Below are 12,915 nucleotides of genomic sequence, written 5' to 3' on the forward strand. Positions count from 1 at the left end.
TCTCTCTCTCTCACAGTTGAACCTGCTATGTGCCAGATATCAGACTAGTGAGAAAGAGACAGACGCAGCGCCTGTCCTGAGAATTCTGGTAGAGAGTCATGTGAACGTGCAAGCTGGGTTGGAGGCCGGAGAAGGGAGCCGTCCGGGCATCGGCTGGCTCGGCTGGCTCGGCTGGCTCGCGCTGGGGCCTGGCGGAGGCAAGCTGCGTGCAGCAGGAGAGCAGCTGCTGGCATCAGACTTAGGCCCTTGTGCCTATGAGCGGCCCGGCCGTGGGACCACCAAGTGGCAGCCAGGAGGATGACCGGTGGTTTCTGGTTTCGTGGTGTGGTGGGGGTGGGGTGCTCGGACAACTGGCTTCTGGGGCCCAGTCCTTCGTGCAGGACCCTCCCATGTCTCTGGGCTCCACTGCCTCGTGTCTGAGGTGGAATTACGGCACCATGGTTGCTCCCTCGGGCAGGGCGATGGGAGTGGACAAGGTGTGCCCGCGAAGGGCCAGACCTTCAGCTGACCGACGGGAGCTCTTCCATCTCCCGCAGGGCAGTGTTGGCGCCATGCGGAGGGACGGTGTTGCGGCTGCGGGTCTGCGAACAGGGGCCCAATCCCACTCGTGCTCCGCCAGGGGGGTCTTTGTGGGGCTGACAAGTGCCGTTCCCGGGTGGGTCCCGGGACAAAGAGGGGTGCATCTCATTGGGGGTCCCAGGGGCTGTGTGTGTAAACCTGGCCACTGTGTGCTCCTGTGAGTTTTCTCTCCTCTTTTTCGAATGGGGCCCCTTTAGGCGATGCCAGCCTGTCTGTGACAACGCTCCTCTCTGACCCCGGGACCCCGGTCAGGGCGGGAGGCAGAGCAGCATTCAGGAACCTTCTAGAGGGCAGAGGAGGAGATCAGCCTGACCAGGGCAGCTGGCCTGCCCCAAGGGCAGTGCCCTCCAGCTCCCCAGGCCCCTGGCTCGGGCCCGAGGTGGAGGCCGGGCAAAGCCGCCGCGTCCCAGAGGCTCGCAAGCATCCGTGGTCTCCCCGGAGCCGGTGCTGACTTGGCCTTCGCGCAGCCGCTGGAAGCAGCTCCAACAAGACCGGCCCCGTGAAAGGCCCGTTACCTGCCAGGGCTTGGCGTTCAAAATAGAATCCTGAGGAGCGGCAAAGCCTTTAATTCAATGTGTCCCAACAGCGGGTCGGTGTGGGGATAACTATGATCCAGCTGCCCCGGGGCTATAATCACGGAGTCAGGATGAAAAATTACAGGCATTGTGTGGGCTTGTTTTAAATATAACGTAATCCATACCGTCCTCTCTCTTATTTGCTAGATTTGAAGTGGAGTCTCTGGCAGTTGGCACAGGCAGTGCCTGACGTGTAGCACAGAAAAGTGGCCCTTGCTCCGTGAGCGGGGCGCAGCGGGAGGCCTCCCCAGACCCCCGACATCCCTCCTGCCCACGGCCCGCAGCCCACAGCCGCTCGCAGGGTCGGCGCAGGCGCGGCTCGGCTCCAAGCGGCGTGTGCGCCCGGGCAGGTGCCAGATGCGTGAGCTCAGCCCCCGTGCTGCTGTCGGCGGTCGTGAGGAGGAGGCCGTGCACCCAGGGCCGACCCCGGGGCCCCCCCGTCGTGCCCCCCTTGCCCTCCGCAACCCTCAGCTGACCCTGTAAACGGGAGCACTGCCTTTCAAATCAGCGGGCGTTCTCAGACGTTATGTGTCTTGGTGTAGTCGTGTGTGGGGAGGTGGCCACGCGCCAGGCCTGCCTTTCTGGAAAGCAGAAAGAATCACGCACCTATTCCTCTGGGTGGGAATCTCACCTGAGGGAAAGAGCCCAGCGTGGACACGGGTTTGTGCTTAAAATATGCTGACTCTGGTGTGTTTTCATACGCTGGGAAAACCAGACGCTTAAACGCACCACGTTTGGGGGACGGTCAGTCTTCACGGCGTGTCCACGCAGACCCTTTAATGCAGTCATTGCACGTGCTGACCAAGGGTGTCTCATCGTGCCAGAAACGCTCGTCATGCAGCCTGAACGCGGCAGACAGAACCGCGCGGGCCGCAGGCGCTCGGTGACCACAGATGTGTGATGACCGCAGGAGGAAGTCTGCGTGAGGACACACGATAGCAGCGATCACTTGTGAATGTGTAGGGTTCAATTCCATTTCTATTGTTTCCCCTAGTTTCCAAATATTTTGTATCTAGTGTAATAATAACCTTAAAAGAGCCGGGCGTTAAAAGTATTACGTAGAATAGGGTAGGACTTACCGTCTGGGCTCCCGTCTGGCTTTTAACAGGCCGACCGCGGGGTCTGCGAGGTGACCCCAGGGACCAGCAGTGCCTGGAATCAGATTTGCTGACCATGGGGCTTCACCAAATGCGTCCATGGAGATCAGCTGTCTTTCTCAGATCTTCCCAAGTGCCAAGAACCGTTCGTGCCACTGGAAGTGTGGGGGCAGCCACAAGCCCTGCTCCGTCCCAGCCACGCCATGGAGTGCCAGACCCCCGACCCAGCTGGGGCCCAGCGGGCTTCCTGCCTGAGAGCTGAGCTTTGGGCAAGGGGCTCATCAGAGCAGGAAGACCCCTCTGCTGTCCACACCCCTGGGCTTTGGCGACCCCACTCACTGGCTCTGTTAAACCACACATCCCCAGCTGCCAGGACACGGGGTCCCATCTGGCGAGCCGTGGCGAGGGGTGGGGAGGGACAGCGCCTCCCTGCTGAGGGTCACTGAAGGACAGCTGGGTCACTCCCAGCCACTTCTCGGGAGGTCAGCCCAGATGAGGCCACCTGCTGAGACGAGATGGGGAGGGAGTCCGCAGAGGCCAATGGCCAGTGTCCGGGTCTAGCTGGCAGCTTGTCGAGGCTGGTGCAGGACGTGTCTGCCCCGTTAGCCGTGGCAGACGGACGGGATTCGAAGCTGAAAGGCCGGGAGGTGGAGCAGGACAGGAGGACCCCGTGCCTGCATCACAGAAGCAGCCCCAGACAGGAGTGGGCGACAGGGAGCAGGCCAGCAGCGGATATCCCGCTGTAACGGGGAAACGCCAGGAGAGCAGCCTGGCGAGCCGTTTTGCACCCCTTAAATTAGCACGCGCTGAGGAAATGATAACGTCTCACCCTTAAACACAGCGCCCGGGGCCCGTCAATTAGCACAACCTGTTAGGGAAGACACTGAGCAACCCCGCTCCAGGGCTGGCCAAACGTTCATCCCTCTTGTCGCGGTAATTCCACCCCTGGGAACGCGCCGGGAGTCGAGAACTCAGCGGAGACGTGACAGATTTGTGCGTAAAAGATGAGGAGTGCCGTGTGAACCCTCATGTCCAACGCGCTGCAGTGTGGCTGCCGTGAATATTTTTTAAAAATAGGGACTGCGAGGACATATAATCACATTTAGGGATCCTTGCAATACGTGAAAACAAGCAGAAAATAAAACTATCTACATACGAAAATTAATAATTACGTAAAGCAGCCGCAGGGATGTTTGGGCGGCCCCACCCTAGCTGGTGAACCGTGTCCCCAACGCCCTGCTGGCCATACAGACGCTCCTGTCTTCCCGAGGGGTCTGCCCTGCCGCTCCCTGTCTGGAGCGTTCTAACCAAGGAGCCTAAGCCACAGACCTCAGCCTGGTGGGGACACAGGCCCAGCCACGCCTGCCCACCTGGCCGGCCCACTCCGGGGGCCCCAGAGAGGCTGGGTGATGCCGGCTGAGTCATTCCAACGCCACACCTCAAGGAGCCAAACCAGAGCAGATACGGTGGGGCTGGGTCTTGGGCTGAGAAAAGGAATAAAGTGATTTTGAAGGCTCTGAGTGTCTTGCAGTTTGCAAGCCCAGCCATGTGCGGGGGCCAGCTGAAGTCTGGGCTGGCGGCTGGAGCCTCAGGGGACCAAGGCAATTTATCATGGGCTGAGCAGGAAGGGAGGAAGGACGGGGTCACCCTCGTGGCGCACCCCCACAGCGGGCACGGTGGGAGTCTGAATCCTGCAGCCCTGTGTTCGCCGGGTCCTGGCCCGGAGTTGGGCTCTGTGGGGAGCCAGAAGGGCATGACTGAACACGTACCCCCTCGAACAGTTCTGCCTTTATTCAGAGTCTGTCTGCCCTTCCCCGATGTGCCCGTAATGGTGCTCTGGAGAAGCTGCTCCCCTCGAGCCTGCCCCGCTCGTGCCCTGCGTCTCGGGGGCCAGGAACACGGGGTGACCGAGCCCGTGTCTGCACAGACCGAACCTTGTTCATTCGGTCCGTGCATGTTCACGGGACACAAAGAGGCTTTATGATAGTCCCAGCCCTTGATGTGCTTTCAGGCTCACGGGAGACACGGGGGCACACAGGGAAGCATCGTCCAAGGGGCAGTCACACGGGTGCGGGTGCGGCGGCAGTGGGGCGTGGGAACAACTTGGGGGCAGGCTTGGGGGCGGCGGCGGTCTGGGCAGGGCTCCTGGGGCAGGGCCTTGGGGACAGGCAGCGTGTTACCTAGCAGAAGGGGCGTCAGAGCGCCAGGGGCCAGCGGCAGGGTCCACCGAGGCCTCCCCTAGCCTCTCACCGGGCGAGCCAGCGGACGCCCCCCTCAGCACCAGGCAATCAGGTGCAGACGCCCGCTCAGCACGAGCCAATCAGGTGCAGACGCCCCCAGCTCAGCACCTGCCAATCGTGTACAGACGCCCCAGCTTAGCAGGAGCCAATCCCACACAGAGCACAGTCCCCGTCTGGGTGTAAACTGCTGAGGGTCCTGAAATGCATCCTGACCATTCATTCATTGATTCACTCATTCACACCGAAGACACAGTTGCATGCCCGCTCCGTGTCAGCACCGGTACAGGTCTCTGGGGCTATCGTGACAAACGAGTCAGGGTCCTCGCTCTCCCAGTGGGGACCACAGACAATAAGCAAGCAACAAACAAAATCGCTTTGTGCTAAGAGCCGTGGACAGACACATAATAAGGGTTAGGGGAGAAGAGTGTCGGAGGTGGGGGGCGAGGGGGTATTTAATCAGTAAGATCAATATTCACTTCCGGATGATGGGAAGAGGCAGATCCCTGAAAACTCTGGGGAAGAAGGCCCCAGGCAGGGTCTGTGGAAGGTGCGCAGGCACGGAGGCAGGAATGAACCTGGAGGCCAGCGAGGTGGGAAAGGGCGGCAGTGGCGGGGACGCGGCAAAGAGGCTGCGGGGACCCCCACCCCCAGTCCTGGTGCTGGCTCCCGGCCTCCGGGGTTACAGCATCTCCCGCGTCTCGGCCAGGCTCCCGCCTGGAACGCAAGGTCCCAGGACTAGATCCAGACCCCGAACACACGAGGGGCCAGGCCGCAGCCTCGTCCCACAGAGCCCGCTGGGTCAGACGGGGACAAAGCCTCACAAACACCCGGCCCCGCGGCCTCCTTGGTTCTACTGAGCCTGGTGCCCGTCTCCTCCCATGGTTCCTCCAGGGCGGGGCGGGCCGCAGAGCCCGTGCTGACCAGGAGTGAGCACAGGACTTGAGGGACACAGTCTGGGCAGCACTTTGGAGATGGGCCAGGGGACAGGGAGGACGTGGGCGGGGAAGGGGATGCATGCCCTGCTCGAGGGCAGAGTCCCTGGGCTGGCTGCGGTCGGCCCGTGGACGCACCTGCATGGTCACTGTGGGAAGAAGTCAGGTGACGCAGCTGGGCAGAGGACACCGAGGACAGGCAGGCAGAGGAGCGAGGGAATATGGCCCAGGTTACGGTGCGAAGGCAGGACAGGAGGCAGATGGGCTAGTTTTGTTGAAAAGAAGATGTGAATCTAGGGCATTGAGGGCAGGCAGGCCTGGTGCTCAGCAGGTCCTGGGTGGGGGGCCGTCTCACCAGGGAGCAGCTGCTGCTGTGACTGTGGAGGGGTGGCGGGGGTAGAGAGCACAAATGAGGAAGGAGTTCTGGGGAGCCGACAGCTGGGGCTGGGGTGGGACAGACCAGAGGAGGAATATGTGGGGGCCCCCTGGTGTCAGATGCCATGGACCGGTCGGTCGGGGAGGTTAGGTTGTGGGTGGCCTCTGGGTCTGGCGGGGGCGGGGGGCAAGGTGGTGAGGACCTCGGGAGGGGGCAGTTCAGCAGTGAGCTGACATGGGGAAATGGGGAGATGCCCCCGGCATCTTTGTGGACCGAAGGGAGGGAGCAGGAGAAGAGGGGGAGGGCCCTGCACGCTCCACGTCTTCGTCTAGCCCTCAAGCGTCCGGAGCACCAGCAGTCTCTTCCCCAGGGCTGGTCCAGCCTCGTCTGTCCGTCTGTCCGTGCTGCGCGAGGAGGCGCTCACCACCATGCGGAGGGCAGGCATGCAGCCTTGCCCATCGCGGGCGGCCCAACCGTGAGGCAGGTCTTCCTTGGAGACCTGACCCAGACGCGGTGGCATTTCAGTGGAGCTGGCTTTCTTTGCTCGCATGTGGGTGTTATAACAAACTTTAGAAGCGCTTCCTTCTCTTAAGCCTGAATGCATCTGGTAGCTTCGCACCCTGAGCCTCTAGTCCTGCTCTCGGGGCTTCTTCTGACCAAGACAGACAGCACTTCCAGGAGCAGAAGGAAGCGGCTCTTGCCCTCCTGACGGCCCCCGGGGTTTCTCCCGGACACACCGCACCCCACTATCCTGCAAAACACACAGGACGCGTGGAGCAGTCACTGCCTCTTCCTCTGGTGCCCGCGGAAGTGGGCGGCGAGGGCACAAGCTCTGCAGCCGGCCCCGCTCTGCACCCTGGCTCAGCTCCTTCCTAGCCGGTGCCCCGGGGAAGTCACTTAACCTCTCAGTGCCCCCGTGTCCTGACCTGCCCCCTGCGTTCAGCCCCATCCGTATCACGGCTTCTTCTGCAAGGGAACGAGAAACATGAGAACCCTCCCTAAACCAGTGTGGGTGTGGCCCAAGAAGATGCTCTGAGTTTCCAAGATGAACGTGGCGGGGCCCCAACCTACATCCCAGGACCTTGGTCTGAGAGCGGCTAGCCCAGGGTGTTCTGAAGTCCCGAGACAGAGTCTAGTCTGGGGTTGCGCCACGGCCCCCGGAGAGCGCCCTGCTGCAGGAGGACCCGTGCCTGGGAGGTCTTGGTCCCTCGGGAGGGGGTCAGCCCAAGGCAAGACAGCTGGACTGTCAGTTAGCCACTGCGACGTCAGGTCTGGCCTGAGGCCACCTGCAGCTCCTGCAGCTCAGGACCAGCCTGGGCTGCTGTGCAGGGACCGTCTGACCTCTGCTGTCCACTGTCGGCCATGACACAGACTTACAGCTGGTCGCAGACTCTGAGGGGAGGGGTGCCCGAGCAGGGGACCTCAGACACCCTCTTCCTCCAGCCGCCCCGACGGTGACTCCCAGTCTGAATATGTTTTACACTGTGAGTTTCACAGAGAGATTCTTATCTTTACCGTGTGTCAGCACTCTAGTATGTTCTTTTTCTGTATTATTTTGTTAGTAAGAAAAATGATGATTGTAATCCTCAGAACTGATGTCACAGTCCCAGGTTTTCTTCTGGAGTTCAGAAAACATTCACCGAGTGCGCTAAAGGAGCTCCCTCGCGTCCCAAACTTCAGACCCCATTCAAACGTTGGGCCACACCCAAAGCCAACTATTGATGGAATCAGATTTTTGTAAAAGATTTTATTTATTTATTTGAGAGGGAGAGCACGTGCACAAGCAGGGGGCGCAGCAGAGGCAGAGGGAGAAGCAGGCTCCCCGCTGAGCAGGGAGCCCAATGTGGGACTCGATCCCAGGACCCTGGGATCATGACCTGAGCTGAAGGCAGACGCTTCAGCAACTGGGCCACTCAGGCGCCCTGGAATTGGATTATTTTTTGCTCAAATCAATTCACTAAAACATTTTTAAGTGAAAAAAATATTTCAAGGAATCAGGGCCAAAAAAATGTCCAAGCTTGATGAAAACTATACAACCACAGATGGCAAAGACACAATGAACCCCAAGGATGAGAAACAGGAAGACCGTTCACCAGGCACGTCGTAATCCAGTTGCCTGGAACGAATGATGAAGACAGTAGGAGACGTCATGGAGACACCTTTGTGCAGAGGAGCAAAGATCAGGTCTGAGCAGCTTTCCTGCTGGAGGAAATGCAAGTCAGAGGCAGAGAAATAACACTTTTAAAATACTGAGAGAAAAAGAAAAGAAGAACTCTTTGTCCAGAAGAAAAATACATTTCAAACATGAGGACAGGGGCGCCTGGGTGGCTCAGTCGTTAAGCGTCTGCCTTCGGCTCAGGGCGTGATCCCAGCGTTCTGGCATCGAGCCCCACGTCAGGCTCTTCCGCTGGGAGCCTGCTTCTTCCTCTCCCACTCCCCCTGCTTGTGTTCCCTCTCTCGCTGGCTGTCTCTCTGTCAAATAAATAAATAAAATCTTAAAAAAAAATTAAAAAAACCAAAAAACAAACCATGAGGACAAACTCAAACTTTACTGAAGGTACAAAAATGGACAGAATTCGCCACCAGCAAACCAGCGCTGGAGGGAACGTCGGAGGAAGGGCTCCTGGGAGACGGAAGGAAGTGCGAGCAGATGGGAATCCGCGTCTGCACCAGGAACGGGGTGCGCCACCCGCCAACCCCGAGGATGGTGGGAGTCAATACGAAGGACCTTCAGGGGCTGTTACTTACATTTCTTCCAAACATACTCAACGGCGAAAGGGTAAGTAAGCCAACACAGGATGGTAGATGGTAGATTTCAACCCAACCGTGTCGATCGCTACAGAAAATACGAACCGTCTACACATCTCCATTAAAAGGCAGAAATGACTGCGTTGATCCAACAACGTGCCGAAGACAGCAAGTCCTGCTTAAATAGGAAGACGCGGACGGGTTGGAAGTGAAGGCGCGGAAAAGATGCACCATCCAACGACGTTCAAGAGGAAGCTGGGGCCACTGTGTTAAACTCAAATAAAAGAGATTCCAGAGCAGAGAATATTGCCGGGGGGGCGGGGCTGGAGACCGCCATCTCACGATGGTAAAGGGCCAATTTATCAAGAAGGCACGATGACGCGTGTGTACCTAATAGTAATTTCGAAACCCTAATGAAATGTTTTCGGAGCCTCCCGGGGATGAGAGTGCCCTGTAGAACTCCGTAGGAATGTTACTCCTGTCTCTCTTCTTTTTCTGTTTTTAGTGGTGTCCACGGTGCCCCCTGTAAGTTAAACGTAGGGACCCCACGCTCACCCTTACTTGGCTCTCAAACGAAACCGTGCTGGGAGGCCGCGAGCTGCATCTGTAAGACCTCGGCTCCTGGACAAACTATGTTTGGCTCCTGTGGGCCTCAGTTGTTCCCTCTGTACCGTGCAGTTCCACGGTGATGGGATTTTTTAGAGAGGGAGAGAGAGAATCTTCAGCAGGGTCCACGCCCAGCGTAGAGCTGGACACGGGGCTCGATCGCACAACCCTGAGACCATGACCCAAGCCGAAATCAAGACTCAGATGTCTGACTGACTGAGCCACCCAGGAGCCAACCCCCGAGAAAAGGTTTTTGAACAGTGAACTCCTTCTCCAGGCGGCAGCACGTGGAGGCCCCTAGAGGCTGGGTCTGTACCCAGGGCAGGTATTTGGGCCAGCCACCCTGGGAGTGGCAGAAATCCAGGGGATCTCCACATGGGCTTGAGCTGGCGCCTCGCGGGATCCTCCCGTGGCCGTGTGATGTGCGACAGAGTCTTCTACGAAAGGCATTCCTTCTTTTTAAGTATTTTCAACACAGCCGACAGCAGTACACGGATGCTGAGTCTTGAAAGCTGCTCCCGGCTTCTGGATAAACAGGTGGGGTTCGAGGACGACAGGTGCTGACTCGCACACCTTTGGTTCCTGAGCTAACCTGGCTGGCAAGAACCGAGGGCAGGTCATGACTATTACCGAGCTCCATACATCTGAGGGATTAGTGGTGGGGCCATTAAGGGCTTTCTCGGCAGGGGATGCCGTGCACTCTGCTGTCTCATGCACACGCAGGACTCAGCCTCAGATGCCACATCACAGATGCGGAAGCACCATGCTCCGCGGGAGCTTCCAAAGTACACAGTGTGGGGACCGCACACGCATGCCAGGCGGCAGGTACATTGAAATGATGGCGGGTAGAAGCCTCTTTAACACACGGGGTCACTTTAAAGCTGTGGTGTCGGATATGTCAAGCAGTAAATGTGACAAGTATCTCGTGACATCCTTTTCCTTCATGACTCCTGTCTTTTTTTTTTTTTTTGGACACTTTCTTGCTCTGTGTATGTCTCCCTGGATTTCAACTTCCCAATGAAATTGGGAGGCACAAACCTGCAAAAAAAACCCTTCTTATGGAACGAGTATAACAAACAGAAGGACGCTACCAGAAGCCTGTATCCTTCGTCTAGAAAGCAAGCCTTTGCGTTTTCCGTAGTAACCTTCCAACCAGTCTTCCAGGTGCTGCGAAAAAGGGGGACAGAAGCAGGGGATGCAGAAAGGTCTGGAAGGATATGCACCAGGCTGCTGACATTAATTATTTCCACAGGATGGAATGGAAAGGAATGATGACGAATTATTCAATTTTCCTTTACGCATTTTGCAATTATTTCATGTTACATTTAACACATTATCACCTTCGTAGTAAAAGCATTAATAAGAAACACTGTTAGAGACAAGCAACTACTTTGTTCATTAAAAAAACACACTGGTTAAAACAGTGTTCGCATATAATGTACATTAATGTCACGTTAAGAAGAATTAGTAAGCTCGCCAAAGACTAAATTCCAAAGTCTAATTACTAGTTTACAGTAGAAGTTTTATGAGTCAGGAACCTTCTGGTAGCCTCTGGGGTTTTATAACATTCCCCTGGCCTGAGCCCCTCTTCCACGGGGCAGCCCAGGGCACTGCCCGGTAATTAAATGGAGTCGCGGGGTAATGATTTCTCGCAGTGCGTGGCTGGGGCTCGTGCTCCCCCTCTCCATGGGGTCCCGCAGAATCGAGGTCACTTACACCCTGCTAGATGGGACCGCCTGCCTTTCCTCTGGTGGTAAATATCCCATAAGTTATTGGCAGCAGGGAGGAAAGGTCTCCCCGAGATCGACATCTCCCTCTCCGAGAGCTCCTGTCCTGACCTTTGGCAGAGCTCACTACCTACCCCAACGCTCTCCCTCAGCAAATCCTGCTACGAAGTGGGGGGGCTGCCCCCCCCCAGTGGACCATGCTCCAGCCTTTTAAAACTGCTAGAATCTTCAGAATTTTCAACGTTGGTACTATGGATATTTTGAGCTGAGTGATCCTTTGTTGTCCCAGATGGGTGGGGGGACGACCTACGCATTGTAGGACGTTCAGAGCTATCCCTGGGCTCTACCCACCAGCTGCCAGTCACATCCATCCCCCACCGCGGACGAAAATATCTCCAGACATTGTCAAGCACCCTCTGTGGGGCAGAAGTGCCCCAGGTGAGAACCAGTGTTGCCAGTTCAGAAGTTCTTCCACAATCCCACGAGGAACTGGGACTAGGGCGACGTGTTACTATCCATGCACCCCCACAAAAAACCCCAAGACATGGACATTGAGACCTTCCCAGCGCAGTTGTTTGTGAAAGCCAAGATTTGTCTACCTTTCTAGTGCAAACTTTCTCCCTTGTTGGTGGCTGCCAGAAGACTACGGACAAGGAAATCCAGGCAGGTCCCTGTGGGGTGAGGTGGGGGAGAGGAGATGGGGTGTTTAGCTGGCTGGTACTCTTTGAAGAACATCTTACATTCATTCACGTGGCATAAAACAAAGAGACAGACTTGGGGCGCCTGGGTGGCACAGCGGTTAAGCGTCTGCCTTCGGCTCAGGGCGTGATCCCGGCGTTGTGGGATCGAGCCCCACATCAGGCTCCTCCGCTATGAGCCTGCTTCTTCCTCTCCCACTCCCCCTGCTTGTGTTCCCTCTCTCACTGGCTGTCTCTCTGTTGAATAAATAAAAAAATCTTAAAAAACAAACAAACAAACAAAGAGACAGACTTGCAGGTGACACTCAGTCCCATGGCTTTAAATGCCATGTATGCACCTATGACCCCTCTCTTTATACTTCGAACCTTCTTCACCTCTCGTGGTTGCCAGCGCCGTGCACTCCACCATCACTCAGCGTCTCACGTGGGTATCTTACAGGCATCATCCCAGCACGTGGCAGTACCATGCACCAAACTGCTTAGGTCCAAACTTGCAAGTCCTTCTTGATTCTCCTATTCCTTCCCCTCGCCTTCCAGAGCCATCTGCCAGGTCAGCCCTACCTCCAGGACACGTCCCTGTCTGCTGTCTCTGTCTCTAGCTCCCCCTCTGCCCCCTTACTGTGAGCCACTATCATCTCCTACCGGACCTCTCTTGCTCCCTACATCAGGGTTTCCCTGGCCTCACACTACTGACATTTTGTTTGGGGAAGAGGGCTGTCTTGTGCATTGTAGGATGTCCAGCAGTATCCCTCGGCTCATCCCACTAGACACCAGTCCTCACCACCACCCCTCACATTGCAACAAAAATGTCTCTAGATATTGCTGAATGTCCCCTGGGGGACAAATTCGCCCCTGGTTGAGAACCACGGTCCTACACCCTGCACACACCAGCCAGGGTATTTCTAAAAATGTGAACTGCATCACAGCACTCCCCTGCTGGAAACACACCAATGTCTTCCCATCAATTTTATAACACGCAAGCTCCTTACTGCGGCTTCCAAGTCCCTTCATGAACCCGCCTCCACCTCCTTCTCCAACATCCTCTCTTCTTACCATGCTGTCCCTCCAACCACACTGGTCTTCTCTCTGTTTCTTGAACATTCCAAGCTTGCTCCCACCCACCCTTTGCACTGCTGTTCCCTCCGCCTAGAACGCACTCTCCCCAGATCCCTGCGTGACTGACTGTTCACCCACACCAACCTCAGGTCAAACATCCCCTCATCAGCAAGGCCTTCCCTCACCCTTCTGTGTAAAGAACCCCCAGCCTCGCTTCTCTGTCTCATGACCTGCTTATTTCCCTCACAGCTGCTCAGCATAGTAGAAAATGCTCTTTCCAT

The sequence above is a fragment of the Ursus maritimus genome, unplaced genomic scaffold, assembly GCF_017311325.1.
Source record: "Ursus maritimus isolate PB19 unplaced genomic scaffold, ASM1731132v1 scaffold_14, whole genome shotgun sequence".
NCBI classification, from domain to species: domain Eukaryota; kingdom Metazoa; phylum Chordata; class Mammalia; order Carnivora; family Ursidae; genus Ursus; species Ursus maritimus.